The 24,181-nt window shown below is 48.8% G+C and overlaps 1 protein-coding gene across 4 annotated transcripts in view; it reads right to left on the reverse strand.

Moving 5' to 3' along the window:
• Positions 1-23,025, reverse strand: part of AFAP1 (actin filament associated protein 1) — a 155,403-nt gene extending 132,378 nt beyond the window's left edge. For 3 of the 4 annotated variants that reach the window (XM_067036757.1, XM_059067719.2, XM_059067722.2), the window contains exon 1: positions 22,790-23,025. The gene's annotated coding sequence lies outside the window, so the exon portion shown is untranslated. The remainder of the gene's footprint in view (positions 1-22,789) is intronic. The other variant, XM_067036758.1, reaches the window with a different exon arrangement.
• Positions 23,026-24,181: the final 1,156 nt, after the last annotated feature.

Raw genomic sequence — 24,181 nt, forward strand, 5'->3', positions numbered from 1 at the left:
ACAGTGACAGCTTTATTTCTTCTTTTCCTATTTGGATTCCTTTTATTTCTTTTTTTACTCTGATTGCTGTGGCTAGAACTTCCAAAACTAGGTTGAATAAGAGTGGTGAGAGTGGGCAACCTTGTCTTGTTCCTGATCTTAGTGGAAATGGTTTCAGTTTTTCACCATTGAGAACGATGCTGGCTGTGGGTTTGTCATATATGGCCTCTATTATGTTGAGGAAAATTCCCTCCATGCCTACTTTCTGCAGGGTTTTTAATCATAAATGGGTGTTGAATTTTGCCAAAAGCTTTCTCTGCATCTATTGAGATGATCATATGGTTTTTCTCCTTCAGTTTGTTGATATGGTGTATCACGTTGATTGATTTGCATATATTGAAGAATCCTTGCATTCCTGGGATAAACCCCACTTGATCATGGTGTATGATCCTTTTAATGTGCTGTTGGATTCTGTTTGCTAGTATTTTGTTGAGGATTTTTGCATCTATGTTCATCAGTGATATTGGCCTGTAGTTTTCTTTCTTTGTGATGTCTTTGTCTGGTTTTGGTTATCAGGGTGATGGTGGCCTCACAGAATGAGTTTGGGAGTGTTCCTCCCTCTGCTATCTTTTGGAAGAGATTGAGAAGGATAGGTGTTAGCTCTTCTCTAAATGTTTGATAGAATTCGCCTGTGAAGCCATCTGGTCCTGGGCTTTTGTTTGTTGGAAGATTTTTAATCACAGTTTCCATTTCAGTGCTTATGATTGGTCTGTTCATATTTTCTATTTCTTCCTGGTTCAGTCTCGGCAGCTTGTGCATTTCTAAGAATTTGTCCATTTCTTCCAGGTTGTCCATTTTATTGCCATAGAGTTGCTTGTAGTAATCTCTCATGATCCTTTGTATTTCTGCAGTGTCAGTTGTTACATCTCCTTTTTCATTTCTAATTCTATTGATTTGAGTCTTCTCCCTTTTTTTCTTGATGAGTCTGGCTAATGGTTTATCAATTTTATTTATCTTCTCAAAGAACCAGCTTTTACTTTTATTGATCTTTGCTATTGTTTCCTTCATTTCTTTTTCATTTATTTCTCATTGATCTTTATGATTTCTTTCCTTCTGCTAAATTTGGGGGTTTTTTGTTCTTCTTTCTCTAACTGCTTTAGGTGCAAAGTTAGGTTGTTTATTTGAGATGTTTCCTGTTTCTTAAGGTATGATTGTATTGCTATAAACTTCCCTCTTAGAACTGCTTTTGCTGTATCCCATAGGTTTTGGGTCATCTTGTCTCCATTGTCATTTGTTTCTAAGTATTTTTTGATTTCCTCTTTGATTTCTTCAGTGATCACTTTGTTATTAAGTAGTGTATTGTTTAGCCTCCATGTGTTTGTATTTTTTACAGATCTTTTCCTGTAATTTATATTATTTAAATTCCTCTAGAAGAGTTTTCCGGTAAATAATGAAATCAGTTGAATGCTTAGCAGCCAGCATGTTTTTAATAATTAAACTTTTTATTTTGAAATAATTGTAGATTTTCATGCAGTTGTAAGAAGGAAGAGGGCTTCCCTGGTGGCACAGTGGTTGAGAGTCCGCCTGCCGATGCAGGGGACGCGGGTTCGTGCCCCGGTCCGGGAAGATCCCACGTGCCGCGGGGCGGCTGGGCCCGTGAGCCATGGCCGCTGAGCCTGCGCGTCCGGAGCCTGCGCGTCCGGACCCTGTGCTCGGCAACGGGAGATGCCGCGACAGTGAGAGGCCCGTGTACCGCAAAAAAATAAAATAAAATAAGAAAGAAGAAGAAATCCCATACACTTTTCTTTTTAATTTTTATTTTATATTGGACTACAGTTGATTTAGAATGTTGCGTTAGTTTCAGGTGTGTAGCAAAGTGATTCACTCATACATATACCTGTAATCCCACATACTCTTTGCCCAATTCATCCCAGTAGTAACATCTTGCAAAACCGTAGTACAATCTCACACCAGCCTGGCCCACTGATCTGTTCACCCCATCTACAATTGTGTCATTTCAAGGATGCTATATATAAATGGATTCCTATACGTATTTAAACTTTGGGAATTGGCTTTCTTTTTCACTCAGTATGATTCTCTGGAGATTCACCCAGGGTGTTGTGTGTATTAATATGTTCCTGTTATTGCAGACTAGTGTTCCATGGGAGTGGATGTACCACAGCCCTTCAGGGAGAAACCTACAGAGCCCCTGAAAACATCTGGGTTGCCTCCAGGTTCTGGGTACTGTGAATAAAGCTGCTATGAACATTCACTTTCAGGTTTCTGTGTGAACAGCAGTCTTCGTTTCTCTGGATAAATTTGTCCCGGATTGTAATTATTGAGTCCTATGGTAGTTGCATGTTTAGTTTTTTGTCTGTTTGTTTGTTTTTTAACTTTTTATTTTATATTGGAGCATAGTTGATTAACAATGTTGTGTTAGTTTCAGGTGTACAGCAAAGTGATTCAGTTACACATACACATGTATCTATTCTTTTTCAAATTCTTCTCCCATTTAGGTTGTTAATGTAATACTGAGCGGAGCTCCCTGTGCTCTACAGTAGGTCCTTGTCGGTTATCCATTTTAAATACAGCGGCGCGTACATGTCAATCCCAAACTCCCCGACTATCCTGCGTGTTTAGTTTGTTTTAAGAAACTGCCAAACTGTTTTCCAGGGTGGCTGCACCACTGTATGTTCCCTCACCAGCATTTGGTGGTGTCACTATTTTTTATTTTAGCCATTCCTGTAGGTCGGTAGTGGTACCTCACTGCGGTCTTAACTTGCACTTCCCTGATGGCTAATGATGTTGAAAATATTTTCATGTGCATACTTCTCATCTGTACACCCTCTTTGATGAAATGTCTCCATGTCTTTTACTCATTTGCTAATTAGATTGTTTATTTTCCTGTTGAATTTCGAGGTTTTTTTCATATATATTCTAAATACTAGTCCTTTATCACATGTGGTTTGTAAATATTTTCTCCTGGTCTGTAGCATGTCTTTACATCCTCTTAACACAGTCTTTTCTTTTCCCTCTGCACAGATAACTGACATTTTCGATTTTTTTTTATTAAAGTATAGTTGATTTACAATATTAAATTAGTTTCAGGTGGACAACATAGTGATTCAATGTTTTATAGATCATACTCCATTTAAAGTTATCACAAAATATTGGCTATATTCTCTGTGCTCTACAATACATCCAATTTATCAGTTTTTCCTTTTATGGGCTGTGTTTTCTGTGCCGAGTCCAAGGAAGTATTCTTTGCCTAGCTCTAAATCTCAAAGAGTTTCTATGTTTTAGTTTCCTCAGAGCTTTATAGTTTTACATTTAAGTCTGTGATCCATTTTGAGTTAATTTTTGTATATAAGGTGTGAGGTTTAGGTCAAGGTTTTCTTTTGTTTTGTTTTTTTGGTCTGTAGATGTCCAATTGCTTCAGGCAATGAGCTCCATTTTTTTAATGAAATTAAAAATATGCTAGTGCGTCATCCATATTACAGGTAAGTATTGTTTTGTGAAGCTTTAATTCCAACTGTATACTGAACAATGTAAAATGTCTAGTTTGAAAGTGTGAAAAATATAACTCTAAGTATTTTTTCCTAAATATTCTGATTTCTACTTATGATATCAGATCCTGCTGACATGAGGACAAGCAAAGCCTGAACAACAGCTAAAAATGTATAAAAATTAAAATGATTAGTATGTATGTCTATTAATTAGGGTTTTATTTCCCATTAATTGTGGGGGAAAAGGTCATCATTGTAAAGCCCTGGGACTGGATAATAAATATTTATATCCAAAGCAAACCTAAAGTGTTATTTCTCTATATTGCAAAATTCAGGGCTGAAATTTAAACTTTCAAATACTTTGTATTTATTGAAGGCAGGAAAGTTTAGTTCAAGGAAATGTCTAGGGTCAATAACAAAGATACAAAAAGGCCCTCTACATCATAGCAATTCCAATCCAAGTTCAGCTCTTTGGCCCCAGGATTTAAGAGCCCATTTTGGAATCAGACCATCTGTCGTACGCAGACAATCTGTGTTTAGTTCCACTTTGCCACTTTCTAGCTGTGTGACTTTGGGAGGGCCCCTCAAGCACTCTGAGCTAAACACCCGCCTCAGTAACTGGGGGTAAACACCACCTATCCCAGTTGGCTGAGTGTGAGGACCGAAAGCCACTTCTCAATGCCTGGTACATGGTCAGCCTCTCAGTTAAGAGTAACTATTATCATCATTGAAGGGAAGTAAAAACTGTTTCTCGGTCCCAGGCTCACTCTACATGCAATTAGCAAAGAACAGCAAATGAAGGACACCAAAATACTTGCTCAATTTTTAATAAGAAATGTTTTTTAAAAAGAAAGAGGGCTTCCCTGGTGGCACAGTGGTTGAGAGTCCGCCTGCCGATGCAGGGGACGCGGGTTCGTGCCCCGGTCCGGGAAGATCCCACATGCCGCGGGGCAGCTGGGCCCATGAGCCATGGCCGCTGAGCCTGCGCGTCCGGAGCCTGTGCTCCGCAACGGGAGAGGCCGCAACGGTGAGAGGCCCGCGTACAGCAAAAAAAAGAAAAAAGAAAAAAGAAAGAAAGAAAGAAAACAGGGAGGAGGAGGAGAAGGAAGAGGAGGCCCAGGAAGGACAGGGGTCTGGCACCTCACAAATGCCAGGACGACACTCATTACAGGCCTCGTTGACTCGGACAGTCATCAGAGACCACCAAATGGGGAGGGGTACGTCCTCTATCCAGAGCACCATCTCCCAAGGTGCTCAGAAATCGGGAACACCTTGAAACGGGCAGCAGGCTTTGGACAGGAGAGCTACAACTTCCTTAAAGAAATCACAGCACAAAAAGTGACCCATGTAGGAGGTGCCAACTGCTGTAAATACTTGATGGCAGAAGCTGATGTCATGGCTTCTGTACGGGAGACACCCAAATCAAACTTGCCAAAATAGCAGGGAAAGCATATAGCAGAAACCCATGCCATTGTGCGCAAGTCTGATGCCGTTGCTACGGAAACGTTTATAACCAATGACCCCACTGCCCTGAGTGCTACTTCTTTCCACATTTCCCAAAGCTCTGTGATCGCGCTCGCAGAACATGTGTATCAACCAGCAAACTGCCAGGCCCTGCTCTAACCCTGCAGCCCCGCAGCAAAACCCGAAGACAAGTGAAAAATTTTCTTCCAAGTGGGAAAGAGCAGGAAAGTCTGACCCATCACAACAACAGCATCAAATCCACTTACTAGGAGACACCCACATAGCTGCTTGGGGGCACATCACTCTAGCCCCTGGGTGGCTCCCCTTCCATAGGAGTTGGGGGGGGGGGCGACAGCAGGCCAGCTAGAGGGGCACCAGCACTAACCTTTGAGGCCGTGACTCGGGCAGTTTTAAATCAACGGTCACTCAGTCTCAGGTGAGCCATAATCGAAATCAAAATCAGGTCTCTCTGGAAGCGTCTGTACAGGAACTGGGCCTTGGGCCAGGCTGGCGCAAACACCGACGTCGCGGGCACTGTCCAGACACCCCCTCCCTGGGCCCCCTCTGCTCCCCACAGGGCCCCTCCCTCCTTGCGCAAGTGGGGCCCCGAGCCCGTGGACCATCTCCCCCGTTACCCCATATCCCAAATGTGCTTTCAGGAGAAGCTTCCAGGACGGCACCCAACACACAGGATGCACTCAATAAATACTTCCTGAAATGAGCACATACATGTCAATTACTTCAATGTAACGAGACTTTTTTAACACGCGTCGCCTCTCTTGGCAGTACTGCCGGGAGCTTGAGCAAGGAGCGCAGCCGCTCTCTACTGCAGTTTTATCGTGTAAAATGCTTAATAGTAACGGCGCTCATCCATACGCTTGTCGGGAAAAATCATAAGACCTAATTCGCGTGGCAAGCTTAGCAAACAGGACCCGGCACACGGCGAATGCACAGTAAATGCCAGCTGTCATGAGCTGGCATTTGCTCTCCAAGGGCAAAAGGAGTATATCATATCCAAATGTATCGTCATAAAAGGCTGTCCCTGTGTACTGCTGGGGTAGAGCTGTGGAACAGCATGTATCAAATACTACTTTGTTTTTTAAAAATATCCCCAAGATGTACATATATATTTGCACACATACCGGAAAAGATCTGAAAGGAAATACAGCAGTTGTGAAATAGTGGTCACCCTGGGACTTCCCTGGTGGCACAGTGGTTAGGAATCCACCTGCCAATGCAGGGGATACAGGTTCAATCCCTGGTCCGGGAAGATCCCACGTGCCGCGGAGCAACTAAGCCCGTGTGTCTCAACTACTGAGCCTGCGCTCTAGAGCCCACGAGCCACAACTACTGAGCCCGTGCACCACAACTACTGAAGCCCGTAGGGCCCACATGCTGCAACTCCTGAGCCCGTGTGCTGCATCTACTGAAGCCCACACACCTAGAGCCCGTGCTCAGCAACAAGAGAAGCCATCGTAACGAGAGGCCCGCACACCACGAGGAGCAGCCCCCACTCGCCGCAACTAGAGAAAGCCCACGCGCAGCAACGAAGACCCAACGCGGCCAAAAGAAAGAAAAAAAACTAGCAGTCACCCCAAAGACAGCAAGAAAAGAAAGATTTACCTTTGCTCTTCATCTTACGTACTATTTCAATTACCTTCAGTGAGCATCTATTCCTTCTATAAAGTTTTTCCAAAAAAATTCACTGCAGGGCTTCCCTGGTGGCGCAGTGGTTGAGAATCCGCCTGCCGATGCAGGAGACACGGGTTCGTGCCCCGGTCCGGGAAGATCCCACATGCCGCGGAGCAACTAAGCCCGTGAGCCATGGCCGCTGAGCCTGCGCGTCCGGAGCCTGTGCTCCGCAACGGGAGAGGCCACAACAGTGAGAGGTCCGCATACCGCAAAAAAAAAAAAAAAAAAAAAAAAATTCACTGCGAGTTTTCTGGAGAAACAAGGGGGTGCATCAGGAAGGTGGAAACAGAGGACAAACTGAATGAACCTAAGTGTCGAGTCCAGGCTGGGCAAGGCCCTGTCAACCACAGCACATCTTTCTGCAAACTCAGGACACCATCCTCCACCTTCCCGCTGGTGAGACAATCCAGGACACGGACGCTGAGATTTTTCTCAGCAACCTCGTGCCTTTCTGCATGTGTCTTTCTCAGATCACATCAAGCACCCTGAGGGATCTGGAACCGCCCTTCCACATGCCTTCGGTCTGCACCCCTGCCCGGCGCCGTCAGCTTCCATCCTGTGTCTGAAACTAGATTGCAACCCTCGTGGTTACAAATGCGCCTGGCGTTTCCTCGCTGTTTCCGCTGTACTTGGCACGTCAGCGGCTGAGCACTCTGGAAGGCACCTTAGGAAACATACCATCTGCCATTCTACTTACAGAGACACAGACCAGGGAAGGGACCTGGCTTTCTTTGGTAACTCAACTAGTTACCTGCTTGAAGCAGGGCAAAGGCAGGTCTCGGGACTGCCAGGTTGATATGCAGCCCCATAAGAACTGCTGATGTTTCTCCTGCCTTGAAAACATGCACCACTAGAAGATGAGGGTGATTTCTCACGGAACTGCTCGGCCCAGAGCCCTGGACTCCCACTGTTAGAAACACAGTGAAGTCCAATGAGATAGAAACATGACCCATCACGAAGAGAATGTGGGCAAGATGGGGAAGGGAATTCACACAGGTTGTCACGAGCTCAATAACCAAAGCAAAAACCAACCAAAGAAACCCCACCTGAGGAGGAAAGATGCAAAATAGATCCATGGCGCTAGTAACATCATTGTTAAAATACAGAGCTATCAGACAAGCGCGTGTACACTTCAAGGATGAATGCAAAATTTCCTCATTTTTGGAATAAGAGGGCTCCCTGGAATTTGTAAGAAAGGCTATTTACACAGTGTTATTTGATTCCTACATCCTAAATAAATAAATATGTTTATAGTCATATACACACAATCATTCATATATGAATGACATTATTCGGTTCATATATGTGGGAAGTTTAACCATATCAAAATAAGCATGCACAATCTTTCTGGACCAAATTTATAATTTGGGGTTCAATGCTCCGTATTTGGGGGTCACCCTTCTCTGGATGACAGCAAAACCCAGTGGATTCAGAAGCAGATTTTATGCTGTCACTATAATGGATAAAAGAAAGAAGGAAAGATAATTTAATTATCAAGGGAGTGAACTTCGTTGCTAAACTATATTTGTGTCTCAAGACAATCTTCTAACTCATATGGAAAATATAGTTCACTGAACACAGAAGACCTTCCCAAATTAAAAGGGTGACTAACGAAGTTCTCTTTCTCTTACCAAGAAAATTGCAATCCTTAAAAGACAAGTGGCCTGGACTTCTCCCTTAGAATATATCTTTATAGCAGAAGGTTTACAACATCAAAGGACAATTTAGATGTTTGGAGAGCAAAAAGCAGAAAAATCTACATTATTTTATGATCTGCATTGCCTTTTCAGGAACTGTCCTAGACTCTCAATAAGAAATTCTCAAAATAAAAACATCCCCACCCCAAAAAAGGCTTATAACCTAGGAGAAGGACTAAATAGAGCATAAGTATTATCTTGTCAAGGGCGAAATGTATATGTCATACCAGCTTGCCTCCAAAGAAGACAAAACTTGAAATTAGAAGACCGAGTTCAGGTCTGAGCTTAACCATCTCCTGTGGGCTCTGCTTAACCTCTCTTAGCTTCAGTTCTCTAGTCTTTAAAATAGGATCAAGCCCAACAGTATAGAGTCACTCTGAATGTGGGTGTGAAGAAGTTCTTCCAGGAGGCGTGACATCCAAACAACTCCTAACACATCTAATTTTTTATTTAATATTTTTACCAACAAGAGAAAGATGATAGACAATATACAATGACAATGGCCAGACCATATAAAAGCAGAGATCTGACCCTCAGCCGGCAGCCGTCAGCCCCGGGAACCAGCCTGCTGGGAGTCGGACCTGCAGGAGGGCAGACTGCTGTCTCCAGTGACAAGCCAGGAAGCCAAACAGCCACCCCTGGACAATCGGCCAGGACTCGATCAATACCGACGGCCTCCCTAATCGTTGTCCTGCCTCCGACTCAGGACCAACCCCAGAAGGCCCCGCCTGCCCCCTGACCAGTCACCCGGATGCACCCCCTTCAGTCACCCTGAAGACCCCCCCCAGGCCCCCAGCCCCCAGCAGGGCACCCTGAGCCCCCTTTTCTCCACTGGGGAGCTCACCCACGCCTCTGCCTGCCTCTGGGTCTCTGCCAGGCACAAGGGATTCTGGCCATCTCCCTTGCTACAAGCCAGCTCTGAATAAACAGCTTTTGCCTTTTCCATGTGGTTGCTCTTTGTCCATTTCCACAAAGAAAAGTCTTAAACCAGGGGCTTCCCTCCAGATGGTCAGTCCCTAATTTAGAAGCGCAGTGAGGCAGAGTCCAAGTCTGGAGAGACTTCCGGTCCACCAGGCCCTCTTTCCACAAAACCTCACTTTCTTGAGCTCTCAGTCACTAGCCACCGTCCAGGGAAGTAACCAAGTGTTAAGGAAAGATCAAAGGCTTTGAGGTCAAACCCCTGAGTTCATCAGGAATTTCATTTTAGGGCTTCCCTGGTGGCACAGTGGTTGAGAGTCCGCCTGCCGATGCAGGGGACGCGGGTTCGCGCCCCGGTCCGGGAGGATCCCACGTGCCGCGGAGCGGCTGGGCCCGTGAGCCGTGGCCGCTGCGCCTGTGCGTCCGGAGCCTGTGCTCCGCAACGGGAGAGGCCACAGCGGTGAGAGGCCCACGTACCGCCAAAAAAAAAAAAAAAAAAAGGAAGAAAAAGAAAAAAAAAAAGGTTGCTCTAAAAATAATAAAATGAGTTGGCATGGAGAGGGAGTTCCATAGACACGTCCTGAATACCGAATAAACGGTAGATATTATTAAATACATACGTATACTCCCATTATATTTATAATGTACAATAAACGTGTGGAATACAAGCTTCACTAGTAACAGTGGTTACCCTGGGGGGGTGCAAAGTTCAGCATTTTACTCTATGTGTCTCTGCCTATAGCACCCGAAATACTTAAACAAATGTGTGTGCCTAAATTTGCTCCAAGATAGGTAGCTGGACCATGTGATTTTGACCCCCAAAAATCTTCAAATCATAATGAGATTGTTCCAGCAAGGTAAAGTAATAGAAATTAGAGAAATCAAGTCTTGTTCCAGTGTAAATGCTCTGAGGTCATTGAAATGAACTGGTACACAACCAACGCAGACGCTCCAAGCCCTTTCTTACTGTCATAATCAAAACGTTTGGGTTCTGTGGACCTCCCTTTACCTACGAAGTCACAGTTCAAGTTCCAGACCCAGAACTTGGACTCAGCTTGCTTTGCAGTCCAAGCTTTCTCACATCATGTTGCTGCATTTTTCGACTGGCAGCTTTAGCTCAACTGAAATTGCCACACAATCCCACTCTGACACAATCCCCCAGCCCTGCTGTGCACGACTCAGGGAGTCCCGAGATAAAGCAGGCATCTGGCTGCTGGTGAAGAGACCAACCTTCGCCTATTTATAGTAACAAACACCCTTCGTTCCTCCACAGGCTCCCCCCAAGGTCACCTTCTTCTAAGCTCTTTCTCTGGCTCCTACCTCAAGGCACCACGACCACCGCTCCCCTCAGAGAGGCAGCCCGGCCATCCTGGCCTTCTCCTCGGGCGACAGGTGCTGCACTGCCCTCCTATGGAAGCGGCGCATGGAAGGGTAAGGGACAAGCCCAAGGTTCCACCCCGTTGATGACTGGGTGGCGGAGCCGGAACGCCAGCCCCAGCCCCACAGGGCCTGTGACGCTGGCCACCCTCCCTAAGGCCCAATGGATGCTGACAGATGGCCAGTATTTCAGGGGCCCCAGAAATGCCTCCCGCTGCGGTATGAAGGATGGTCCGGTCTCGGGAAGGAGGCAGGGTGGGAACCGGTAGAAACCCTTCCGTTCCGGGAGGTTATCCCATTCGGGGGACACACGAAATATCCCGGGTCTTGTCTTTTCAGGTGAAACGTCTCTCGGCGCCGGTGGCAGCCGTCGTTGTGCAGCTGGAGGCTCGGGGCCCCCGTCTGGTGACACTGCTCTGCGCCACGCCTGATGGCAGGCCCCGCTGGCGGGAGGCCCCGCTGGCGGGAGACGCAGGCTCCCTTCTCACAGCCCAGGCTGCGCCAATCTGCTGCACGTCCAAAACGAAACGCAGGGCTCGTAGAAATTAATGGCGCAGAGATGGCACCTTTTTCTGCGCTAAAAAATAGAGAATTCAGGAAAAGGCGTCGGAGTGAGACCAAGCGGCTGGAATCTTCAGAGCTGAGAAAGCCTCGGAGCCTCAGTGCCACCGTGGAAACCCCACGCCCCCTGCACGGTCCCCCCAGAACCACCCCCTCGCAGGTGCCTGCCCACCGCCTCTCCGAAGCCCCGGCATCCTGCGCATGGCTGCCTGACAGCATCTGTCACGGCCTCTACGGTCCACCCCGTACACATTGCCCCCCACTGCGTGCAGCTGCAGGAGCCGCCTGGGCGGGGACCCCTGCACGCACACCCTCTGAACCACTGAGTGGGGAAGGGAAGGGATGCAGGGGCACAGGCACCGAAGACCCAGCAGCATCCCCACGAGCGCCATGCAGGTCAACGGCAGGAACAGCATCAGGTCTGGCCGGCTCTGAGGGGCTGCACTGTAACAGCTCTCGGGCACGCCAGTCACGTGGTGTCAGTCGCTGGAAAGCCCTAACGAAGGAAGAGGCTGTGCCACACGCTAGTCAGATCCCACCTGCTACGTGATCTTGAGCGGGTCCTCCTTGCCTCGTCGCCTCACTGTTTTTTTTTTCATCGCCACGTGACCGACAACATTGTATTAGTTAGACAACATAACGATTTGACATATGTGTGCACTGTGAAAGGATCACAGTAAGTCTCCTCAGCATCCATCACTGCACGTAGTGACAGTTTTTGCGTGTGTGTGTGTGTGTGTGTGATGTGAACTCAAGATCTACTCTCTCAGGAACTTTTAAATACACAATACAGTATTGCTAACCCTGGCCACCACGAGACTTCCGTCTCATTTTGGCAACTGCAAATTGAGAACATTACCTACCCCACGAAGTTGCTGAACAGACTAGAAGAGATAACAGATGTAAAGTATCTGGCACGGTGCCTAGGGCATAGTAAGCACTCAGCAAACAGTGTCAGTAGTGACGGGGGTGGTGATACAAACTCCGAAAGACTATTAATATTAGCCTTTTTGAACCATTTGGTCCCCCTTATCGTGAAGACGCAGCACGTCTGAGCTTCTTAGAGGGTCCTACAGACTGAAGGTCTGTGTCCCCTCAAAATTCCAATAATCTCCAGTGTCTCAGTATTTGGAGGGGGGCCTTTGGGAAATGAATAGGTCATAAGGGTGGAGTCCCCCTGTATGGGATTAGCTCCCTTATAAAAGAGACCCCAGTCGGCATCCCTGTCCCTCACAACATGCGAGGACATGGCAAGAATATGATGTCTGTGAACCAGGTCCTCAGCAGACACCGCATCTGCCAGCACCTTGATCTCGGACCTCCAGCCTCCGGAACCATGAGAAACGAACTTCTGTTGTTTATGAGCCACCCAGTCTACGGCATTCTGTTATGGCAACCGGAACAAACAAGACAGAGGGTCACACTTCAAGCACAGGAAAACTCAAATAATCAACCCATCTGGAGAGAAAAATCTCACCTAACTTAGGACCTCCCAGCACACAAATGTGTGTTCACTGGAAGGGGGGATTGAAAAAGAAAGCATCACGCCCGACATCCTCAAGAGCCATCCTGACTCTCACAGTTAAAGTAACTCAGAGTCACAGGCTGTCAATGTTTGGGAAAACCCTGTACAGGTTTCAAAAGCCATTCAAAAAGTATGGCTCCAAAAACAAATAAGTTAATTAAAAATGAAAACAATTTTTTTTTTTTTTTTTTTTTTTTTTTGCGGTACGCGGGTCTCTCACTGCTGTGGCCTCTCCCGTTGCAGAGCACAGGCTCCGGACGCGCAGGCTCAGCGGCCACGGCTCACGGGCCCAGCCGCTCCGCGGCACGTGGGATCCTCCCGGACCGGGGCACGAACCCGCGTCCCCTGCATCGGCAGGTGGACTCTCAACCACTGCGCCACCAGGGAAGCCCTGAAAACAATTTTTTAAATAAAAAGAAACAAAAAAGTATGGCTCCAAAAATAAATAAATAAATAAATAAATAATGAAAACAATTTTTTAAATAAAGAAACCAAAAAAGTATGGCTCCAAAAATAAATAAATAATGAAAACAATTTTTTAAATAAAAAAAACAAAAAAGTATGGCTCCAAAACAGTTTTCAGATGGATTCTCCTTTCTCTTCAGACATCCGCCGCTAACCTCTTCACCAAATACCCCCCTAGGAGGCACCGTGTCCCGCTCCCAACAAGCCATTTCTGTAAACTCCTTCTGACAGAAAGGTCCAGACTAGATGACGGTCCCCAAACCTAGCTCCACCTACCATGGCAAGATATGCCCCCTCGTTTGGCAATTCCCTGGCGGTCCAGTGGTTAGGATTCCTTGCTTTCACTGCCAAGGGCCCGGGTTCGATCCTTGATCAGGGAACTGAGATTCCTTCAAGCCACTCAGCACCGCCAAAAAAAAAAAAAAAAAAAAAGAAGCTACCTTCTAATACCACCAAGGACTGAAAATTCAGTCTTTTTTCCATATTAAAGAATAGATAATGGGTGGAACAGAAATTTTTCTTTCAATCTACAGAAGGATCATGAAACTACTCTCAAATCCTTCAGGCTTTATTAGATAATCAAGCTGAAAAGCCATGAAAAGATAAACCTTTCCTCCAGGATACAGGTGTAATAAAATCTCTGACCACATCCTCTAAACAAGGAAGGGCAGTATTTTTGAAAAAATATTTTCAGGGTCTATAAAGGAGCCTTTGAAATTAAAATAATCAGAGCAATACAAAATTCAGAGAAGGGTTTAGAGGAGAAGTGGGTGAAATCCCAAAAAGGAAAACAAAAAGACAAAGAAATGGGAAGAGAGAAGACACTTAAGGAGATTCAGGATCAGAACAGAGGGCCTGCAGTCTACAGATGGAAGAGGCCCACCCCGTTCCCATCACCATGAACGGGACAAGACCCACATCGCGGCACGGCCAGCACGACATCTGCGAACACGAGGAATATCAAGAAGAGCCTACAACCTCACAGAGGAAAACACGCATCACGTGCAAAGGGATGGCTCTGTCACGACGAAGTTGGAAGTCAACTGAGCAGAGCCTTCCCAATTCTTCAGGAAAATGATTTCTAACCCAGGATTCTATACTCAGCCAAACTACCAATTAAACGAGAGTCAAATGTTCCAACATGATGCGAGATCTCAAAACAATTTGTTTCTTGGAAAGCTATGGTAAACATGCCCAACCCAAATAGAGAAGACTTTAGACGGAGGCATCTTACCCAGGCAAGAGGTGAAAGGGGTTCTCAGGGTGACAGGGAATGTGCAGCAGGTCTAGGACGCAACCAATTTAGAGGAAAGCAGGCTCCAGGAAGAATGATCCGAAGAAAAGGACAAACTGGATGGTGCCCGGTGCTGTGTGAGATACAAAGAGGAGACTGCGACTTTGCGGGGTGGAGGGGGAGAAGTGACAGCACAGAAAACTAAGCAAAACAAAGCAGGGCAATTCTCAACTCTAGGAAAAAGGAAAAAAAAAAAAAAAAAAAACTGTAGAAGAAAGGAAATGTAATCAAAATGGACTACATATCTCAGCTGTGAATAACATTTCCATAATCACAATAAGTGCTGCTGAATATTTAACCAAAACCTTTAACATAATTATACTGAGAGGACAGCGGAAGAAAGAAGTGGGCAGTGCAAGGGGTGCGTAGGTGACCTAAATGGTCTTCTTCCTTAGCAGGATGTCTCTCACCCCAAAGCTGGAAGAAACAGCTAAAATGTTGACAGCGGAAGCCTCTGAGGAGCAGGAATCAGGGTGGAGAAGGGTGGGGTAGGTGATGGCTCGTTTTTTGTTCTAAATCCTGTAGAACTTTTGACGCTTAAAACTACGCGCCTGTATAACTTTGTTTAAAGTGGGGTATTTAATTTTTAAACAAAATCTGACACTCGACCGGCAAGAATATCAGAGTAAGCGGTGTGTTCTTAAACTTTTTGGAATCCAACCCCTTCGAAAAAGAACAGCAAGCTGTAAACCCTCCCCCCCAGTAAACACACACACACAGGCACAGACACACAACATCTCTGCAAAGGGTTTCAGGCAGTTGGTAAATTCCTGAAGGCCAGGTTAAAAGCCTTAGGATTTCTACATTCTGCTTTCTTATAGAAGGAAAAAAAAATCCTAATGAAGAACTATTAAAAACACGATCAAATGAGATCATGGTTGGTCTTTGATGCTGGTGACCGTCACCCATGGTTTCCCTGACCCCAAGACGCACCTCGTTCCTATCAACAAAAGTGCGAACGCTGTTTACTGCGCTTTGCTTCAGCCTTGAAACAGGTTCTCTAAAGCTCAGGAATGTGACTCCCTGTGGGGTTGACTCAGCTGTTTCCATTCTAGAACCGGACGTGGAATTATGCACTCTTCGCCCCGTGAGAAAGAGCCCTTCACGTCCCAAATCCCCCACGCGGGTGTTTTTTTCTAACAAAGGAATTACTCTGATGACTTCTTGGCAAAACTTCTGTAATCAGAGTGGCCCATGTAAGGGCTCCAAAACACAAAGTTTACTCTGCTTCTGACTGACCTGCTGCTATAGACCCCACCAACGGCTCCACGTCACGCCACGAGAACTGTCTTGTCATTTAACAGCAATCTTAACAGCCAATTTGCTTAAAATATCTATGCCTTTTCTCTCCCTGTGAACTGAGGGTGACAGTAACAGTGTCACTGGGCGCTGTCATAAATGGCTTGGGTAATTGTGGGAGGCCCGTGTGCATCCCCTGGAACCTGTAATTTGTCACACCTGTCACATTAAAGGGGCTTCGCCACAGACCTCAGACAGGGGTATTAGATAGGGGGATTAGCCTGGGCTTCTAGGTGGGCCCAATCTCAGTGCCTATGAGCCCTTAAGAGCAGAGACCTTTCTCCAGGCAGAAGAAGAGAGATGATGCAAAGGGGACACCAGACAGCTGGCGCAGGACTGGCCGGCCCTGGCTGGCTCTGGCACCAGGGGGTTCCAAGCAAGGTCCAGGAAGATGCCTCCAGGAGCTGGGGGCAGCCTCCCAGCTGGCAGCCAGCAAGGAAACAGGGTCCCCGGTCCTACAAGTGGCAGCTACTAGCGATATATTCGGTGGACGATCTGAATGAGCTGTCCTGCAGTTCTCCTCCAGATGCTCCAGTGAGGAACACAGCCCTGCGGTCACCTTGTTTTTGGCCCGGTGAGACCCGAGTCAGGCTTCTAACCTACAGACTGTAAGATAATAAATCTGTATTGTTTTAAGCCACTCAGTGTGGGCCAGTTTGTTACAGCAGAAGCAGGAAACTCATACCGTGATATATGTGACAATACCCGGCAGTGTCTGTCACATCACGGACGTTCAACAAGAGTCAACTGACTTCCTTAAATCGAAAGACAGGGACGGCCACACTCCATCCAAAACAACAGACCACACACAGCCTTGTTCTGATAAATGCAGATTTGGGGACTTAGAAATTGCCCAGAACGTCTACCTGTTCCCGGCTGCAGGTAATTCACTGCCCTTCCTTTAATTTATAAACCTTTCACTGCCTGTCTTGCCTGACAAACTCTAAGTGCCACGCAGGAGAATAAATGCTGGACTGCGTGCATCAGCCCGGCCCCCAGACTCTCCTGCGCACCCCTAGCAGCGCCTACCACCCGCACTGAGGGACACCAGGTCTGCTTCTCCCGCTACACCGTGAGCCTCCAGCAATTCTCCAGTGAGGCACCGGCTCCCACCTTCGAATCTCTGCGTGTAGCCCGTACTCGGGCACACCACGGGCAATCTAGCTGAGTGGCTGTCAGACTACGTGACAGTGTAACATACCATCTGCATCTAAAGTACAAGCTGCACTGCAGTTTCCAAGGCGGCTTGAGGAGAGAAGGCCCCAGGACACTGTGGTGCTGAGGTCAGGTTCACCCTGACGTCTGCTGCTCACCCCGCTGGAAGTTCCGGGGGTGCACAGGCCAGCGTTTTGCTGATCGTGGCCTCACAGTGCCTATGCCTTTCCCAACCTCAAGACAGGGCACTTAGGAACTAAAGTGCCCAGCAATTATGCTTCATTAAAGAAAGGCTCGGGCCTCCCTGGTGGCGCAGTGGTTGAGAGTCCGCCTGCCGATGCAGGGGACGCGGGTTCGTGCCCCGGTCCGGGAAGATCCCACATGCCACGGAGCGGCTGGGCCCGTGAGCCGTGGCCGCTGAGCCTGTGCGTCCGGAGCCTGTGCTCCGCAACGGGAGAGGCCACAGCAGTGAGGCCTTGCATACCGAAAAAAAAAAAAAAAAAAGAAAGGCTCATAGGAACAAACATATGAGACAGACCGATAAAGGCTACATTTCTGCACATTCAGTAGGCTTACTTACCAAAGATGAACGTCTCTGAAACTTGAATTTGATGTCCCCCCAAAAGGCTAAGATATCAAACAACACTGGCCGATGAAAGACAGAAAACAATCCTAAATGAAGCTGCCTGACACCCTTCAGGTTAAGGATCATCTGTACATTAAACATTTGGAGTTTTAAAAAACCCAGATTCATTACATTCTTAATGAAGCACTTTTGAAAAATCCTTGACAACATAGTATTTTACAACTTACAAAATTACGTTACATTCATGATTTCATTTTATCCTCAGAACAATCTCTTGAGCTAGATAGAGCAGGAATTACCAACGATTAACTCCATTTTACAAGTGAGGGAACTGCAGTTCAGAGAAGTACTTGGACTTAACAAAAGCCTTACTGGGGCCAGGTCTCCTGTGCAAAAGAACAGGAGTAAGTTATCTTTACTACGTTATTCATATTACATCCTGTCAACATTCAAAACGGTTTTGATGTAGCCAGCAACGACAGACACATACATGATAAGATCTTTAAAATGGAAAAGAAAGAAGAAAAATAAAACCATTTGGTAGGGCTTCTCTGGTGGCGCAGTGGTTAAGAATCTGCCTGCCAATGCAGGGGACACGGGTTCGAGCCCTGGCCCGGGAAGATCCCACATGCCGCGGAGCAACTAAGCCCAGGCGCCACAATTACTGAGCCTGCGCTCTAGAGCCCACGAGCCACAACTACTGAGCCTGTGCTCTAGAGCCCACGAGCCACAACTACTGAGCCCTCGTGCCACAACTACTGAGCCAGCGTGCCTAGAGCCCTTGCTCTGCAACAAGAGAAGCCACCGCAATGAGAAGCCCGCGCACAGCAACAAAGAGTAGCCCCTGCTCGCCGCAACTAGAGAAAACCCGCGTGCAGCAACGGAGACCCAACGCGGCCAAAACTTAATTAATTAATTAATTTTTAAAAAAACCATTTGGTAGGTGATGTGGCATGGGGGGGGACGTAACAGCAAAGACTTAGATTTATAGTCTAAGAAAAAAATTATCACTGAATTTCTAGTTCTAGGCAAACAATGCTTAAACAAGATGATTTCTGGAATACCATCATCTAAAAAGTGGGGAAAGCACCATCGGTTGTTTAAGGTGGGGTGGACTCAGTGCTCTCATTAGGCCACCAGGGAAGAACTGATTAACCCTCTCCCCCCAGTAAAGAACAAGAGGAACAACGTGGAAAAGCAGAGCTCAAACGCCATATTCTCCATCCCCGGGCATTCTCTTCCATGAAACGCCCTTTTCATTTAATCCATATAAAAATCAGGCCTTCCTGCCCAACAAGTATTAACTAGTCTTCAGTGAAAACATTCAGACAATCTAAGGAAAAATTCAAAAACTCAAAGAAAAAAGACAATCTAAGGAAACCACCAAGAAAATCCATTTGCATTTCTGAAGACCCCCTCCCCCCAAAATAAGATCCCTAACAAAACAAACCACATGGAGGATGTAACAGAGAGCTTTCTTAAAAAGTAATTAAAGACCACAAATCAAAATAAGGACAAAGATCCTACTTAACATGAAAATATAATTTGATGGCATCACCCCTTGACCAAACGGCTACCATCTATGTTTAACCCTGTAATCATCCAAATAAGAATAGCAGAGAGGGAATTCCCTGGAGGCCCAGTGGTTACGACTCTGTGCTCTCACTGCCGAGGGCCCAGGTTCAATCCCTGGTCGGGGAACTAAGATCCCACAAGCTGTGCAGCACAGCCAAAAACCAAACAAACAAAAAAGGAATAGCAGAGAAAATCGTGTATCCTTTGGACAGCCATGTGGCTTTAAAATCATTGAGCACACCAAATTGCCACCCTGCCAAACAGATAAACTGGGAGATTAATATTTTGAAGGATTTATTACTAGAGTCCTTAGAAGTAGAGCTTCGTGATAGGTCATTTAACATATGTAAATTTTTGCAAGTAACAATTTTAAACTATGCTTTAAACCATCATACAAAGCCACATACACTTACTCAAGGTACTCCCCCAATTCACTTATTTCAGAGTCTCCAAATTAAAATCTCTGTTAGAGCCTGGGGCATAACAAAGCCTGCAGTTGGCCGACGTCATATGACACTCAAAAGATCAGCAAAAGGCTCCTGCCAAGAGTTCGGCACCCAACAATTTCATTAAGGAAAACTTCAAGCCAATTTGATAGAGCACAGATGTTGCAAGCAAAATGTGGTTATGAAGAAGATGCAAGACAATATCAAAAAGTTGCCTAGGGACTTCCCTGGGGGTGCAGTGGTTAAGACTCCACCTGCCAATGCAGGGGACACGGGATCGAGCCCTGGTCCGGGAAGATCTCACATGCCGCGGAGTAATGAAGCCTGTGCGCCACAACTATTGAGCCTGTGCTCTAGTGCCCACGAGCCACAACTACTGAAGCCCGCACACCTAGAGCCTGTGCTCCGCAACGAGAAGCCACCGCAGTGAGAAAGAAGCCCGCTCGCCGCAACTAGAGAAAGCCTGCATGCAGCAACGAAGACCCAACGCAGCCAAAACATTTATTTTTTAAAAAAAAGTTGCCTAAGCTTCCATCATAGACCTGCTCCTTCAACTCTGAGACGAGGTATACACCCATGCAACTGTGGAAAGAAAAGGAAAAGAAAAAAAAAAAAAAAAAGGAAAGAAAGAAAAAGAACTTCTACTTTAGAATCTACATTTTCAAAGATTCCCATTAGTTATACAACTGCCACTAAGAGAACTTTCCTCTGCTTTATTTGGTTGAAAGAATTAAAGGTTTAGGGCTGACAAAGTTCTTACCTAGTTTAAGACCCTCAAAGGTGAGGAAACTGAAGCCTAGCGTGGTTCTGCAGGAACAAATGGCAACTATATTCCAGAGCCAGAATCAGACCAAATAAATTCGAATCAAGTACTTGACACTGTGCAACAAACACTAGGAAGTAACAGCAAATGTTCATCTAAAAACCCTTAGGAGAATTGAAGAATTGCAGATTTTAAATCACAGGAAAGACTTGGCTCCGTGGTACGGAAAAAGGACCTCTCATTTAGAAGGACCTCTCATTTAGATACACCTCTTCCTCTCTGAGTACTACAGCAAACCACCCTGTCCTTGAAGACCACAGCTCCCAGAGGGCTGGGCAGGAGGACGTCAGGGAAGACTTCAGACAGAAGTCACCTAAACTGAGACTGTAAGGATGGGTGAAGGCCTGGAGCTGGGCGTAGGGCAGCTGGAAGAGAGAGGGCTGAGAAGGCAGGGTGAGGGGCCTGCAGGCTGTCTGGACTTCATAACAGCGACAGCTGCAGTTAGGACCACATTTTCATCTTGCATTCCTGTTATTTATACACCATCTCGTTCACAAAGAATTTCCATTTGGACATTAGAGCTACTTGTGCCTATAGCTCAGTATTCTGTCTTGGACCAGAACACTCTGAAAAGGAAGAGACTTTTCAGAGTCTTGTTAGACTTGCAAGACTAACAAGACTTGTGAGACTTCGCGTTCCCCAGGGAGAAGAAGCATCCCTGGAACAGAATAGGTGTTGTCGTAAGTTTGATAAAAGGGTCAGTGAATGACCCCAGTTTATTTAAGTGGCTGAGCGATACACAGCCTGCAGGGTAGTATAAGATCTTGCCATCAGGCTGAAATCCAAGTCTCCCGATCCACAACCTCACCCCTGCTATTCCTTCTGTAAACCTGACCTCTAACTGTAACTGCTTGGCCTCATTCCGTGGGTGTGGATTCCCCTCCTTCAAACGCACTTTCCAGCCCGCCAAATTCTTGGGAAAGTTTCCTCCACTCTCCAGGCGCTGAGAGAGCTGCAAAGTTAAATCTGGCTTTCCAGACCTTCTTTTTTTTTTTTTCCTTCCCAATCCTAACGGAAGAAATCAAGAAGCGCCAGGCACAGGGACCGGGCTCCCTCCAATCAGAGCCGGCTCCCGCCGGGCCGGCCGAGCCTCGCGCCTGAGCAGGAAACGCGGCGGCCGGGCTAGCGGTCCCCAGGCGCGGTGACAGCCCCGCGCTCCCCAGGGACCGGGCCGGGGAGAGGAGCGCGTTCCCGGGGAAGTGCAGCCACTTCTGCTCAAGTGGCAAATAAGGCAATAAACAAAACAGCGGGTCAGCTGTCAGACGCAGGCCGTCTGTGTGCCCCACGCACAGCCGGCTACAGCCCGACGGGCGCCACTACCAGCACAAAGACACCCCGAAACACATGGCACCCCCAACACACGCGCGCGCGCACACACACACACACACACACACACACACTGCTGGGGGACAGAGGGGAGCCTGCCCCCGGTACTGATCACACCCCGACGAGCCGCGGGGGGAGGGGACGGGGCACAGCCCTCCAACTCGGAGGGTGGCCAGGACTCCGCGCGCGCGGGTCCACGCAGAGCCACCCTCGGTGACACACAAACACTCAGTGAACCAGTCATGGGGGTGGGGAGCAAGAAAAAGCCCCACTCTCAGTGCCCAGGATCCCTACGATCGAGGGTCCACGCGGTCACCCTCAAGGAGACACAGCGAACCAGTCACACCAGGGGGGAAGGGGAGGGGGGACAGAGACAGTCTCCCACTCTCAGGATGTCCGGGATCCCCACGCGCGAGGGCCCACGCAGAGCTACCTTCGGTGACACAGCCAACCAGCCACTCCACGGAGTGAGTGGGGACCGAGACAGACCCCCACCCTCAGGGTCACCAGGACCCCGCGCGGGGCTTCACGCGCGGATCCACGCGGAGTCGCGGCAGGCGCGGTGCCCCCTCGGTGCCACCCCGAGGCCGAGACCATGCCCGGCGCCCGGACGCGCGACCGCCCGGTCAGTCCCCCTCTGCGTCCCCGTCCCACAGGCGCTCAGGGCGGCGGCCGCCAACTCGGGCAGCGACCTCGCGGCGCCCCTCTCGGACCTGCCACACCCGGCGGGGACCCCAGCCCGGCCCAGGACCCCTGCCGCCTGGGACCCCCGTCCAGCCCCGGGACCTCCGCCCGGCAACCTCGTCCGGCTCGCGGACCTCGGTCCTCTCGGGGACCCCCGCCCGGCCTGGGACCCCTGCCGCCTGAGTCCCCCGCCCGGCCTGGGACCCCCGCCCGGCCCGAGACCCCTGTCCGGCCCAGAACCTCGCCCGGCTCCGGGACCCCTGCTTCCCGAGGACTCCCCGCCCGGCTAGGATCCCCCGCCCGACTGGGACCCCTGCCGCCTGGGACCCGGCCCGGCCTCGGGACCCTCTCCCAGCCCCGGAACCCATGTCCGCCGGGGACCCCCGCCCGGCCCGGCCCCGCCGCCCGCCGCCTCACCTCAGGCCGCCTCCCGGGCAGCGATCACTCCTTGCCGGAGGTGCCCTGGCCGAGCGAGACGGAGCCGAGCAGCCCGCAGAGCCGGAGTCGCCGCAACAATGGAGCCCCGGGGCGGGGCCGCCTCGGAGCCGTCTCAGCCCGTCTCACACTCAGACTCCGGCTCCGTCTCCCGCTCCGCGCGGAGCAGCTGCCGGCGAGAGGTTGCAACTGGGCTCGGGCAACGCGCAGGCGCACTCGCCCCGCCCACGCCCCTCCGCCCCGCCCCCGGCGGCGCCCGGCACTCGGGGCCCGCCCCCCAACCAATGGAGAGGGAGCTGCGCGCAGGGGGCGGGGCCTGGAGAAACAAAGGGAGGTGGGGCGGGGCCGTTTCAGGGCTGGGCTGCTGGGTCCCGCGGGGGCCGAACCCAGAGCAACCGGATCCGCGGTCCAACCCGGCCTGACCCGGGGAGGCCGGGCGTAAAGTCCACTTGGAATCCGCTCAGCAAGCCGTGCTCATCCCAAACCCGGAACTCAAGTATATCTGATTGGCCTGCTTTACAGAAAGGGAAACTGAGGCCCAAGGAGCGAGACCACCTGCCCCCCACGTCACAAAGTCCCATTCACTCGTTCATCTTTTATTCATTAAACAAACATTTTCGCAGCCCGTTAAGGTGTGCGGTCGGAGTGGAGTAGAAACAAACTTGGCCCTCCCTTAAGGAGCTCCGTCAGGCAGTTCCAGAGATTTCTCGGAGTCACTTTAACCCACGATAAAGCAGCGCAGAGCAGAGCTGTTTCCCTTTCCTACCTCAAAGCTTTTGTGGCTACGCTGCTCCCCACGTGCAATGCTCCCCTCTCCCCACCTGTCAGCCCCCGTATATCCAAGTACCAATCATCCATAAAACCTCTGTCCTCGCCGTCTTTGATCTTTGGGCGTCGTGTGACCTCGCATTCCCAGCTTTCCTCCCCATCACTGGCGGCTCCTCCGGGAGTCTCCGGGATACACCCCTTCTCTGCCCAACCTCTTGGTGCTGGGCTGTTAGGGTGGCCCATGGCCTGGGCATGGACCCTCCTACTGAGAATCTCAGGCTCTCCCGGGCTTTCAACCATCCACAGACTGCGGTGACTGCCGGCTCTGTATTTCCAGCCCCGACCCCCGCTGCATACGCAGCTGGACTCCCAGGAGGCATCTCAAATGTCTCACCATCAAAACAAAGTGCTTTATTCAATGCCCCCCACCTGCTCCTCCACGTCCTTCTTTCTCAGTAAATGGCCTCGTCATCCGCCCAGGTGCTCGGCTTGAAACCTGAAATCCTCCTGGACTGCGTTCTCCACCCCCCACCCCCCAGCCCCCGCCCCCCGGCCGGCCTTCTCTGCATCCCCACACATCCGTGACTACCTTAGTACAGCACCAGC

The sequence above is a fragment of the Kogia breviceps genome, chromosome 6 (genome assembly GCF_026419965.1).
Source record: "Kogia breviceps isolate mKogBre1 chromosome 6, mKogBre1 haplotype 1, whole genome shotgun sequence".
Classification (NCBI taxonomy): Eukaryota; Metazoa; Chordata; class Mammalia; order Artiodactyla; family Physeteridae; genus Kogia; species Kogia breviceps.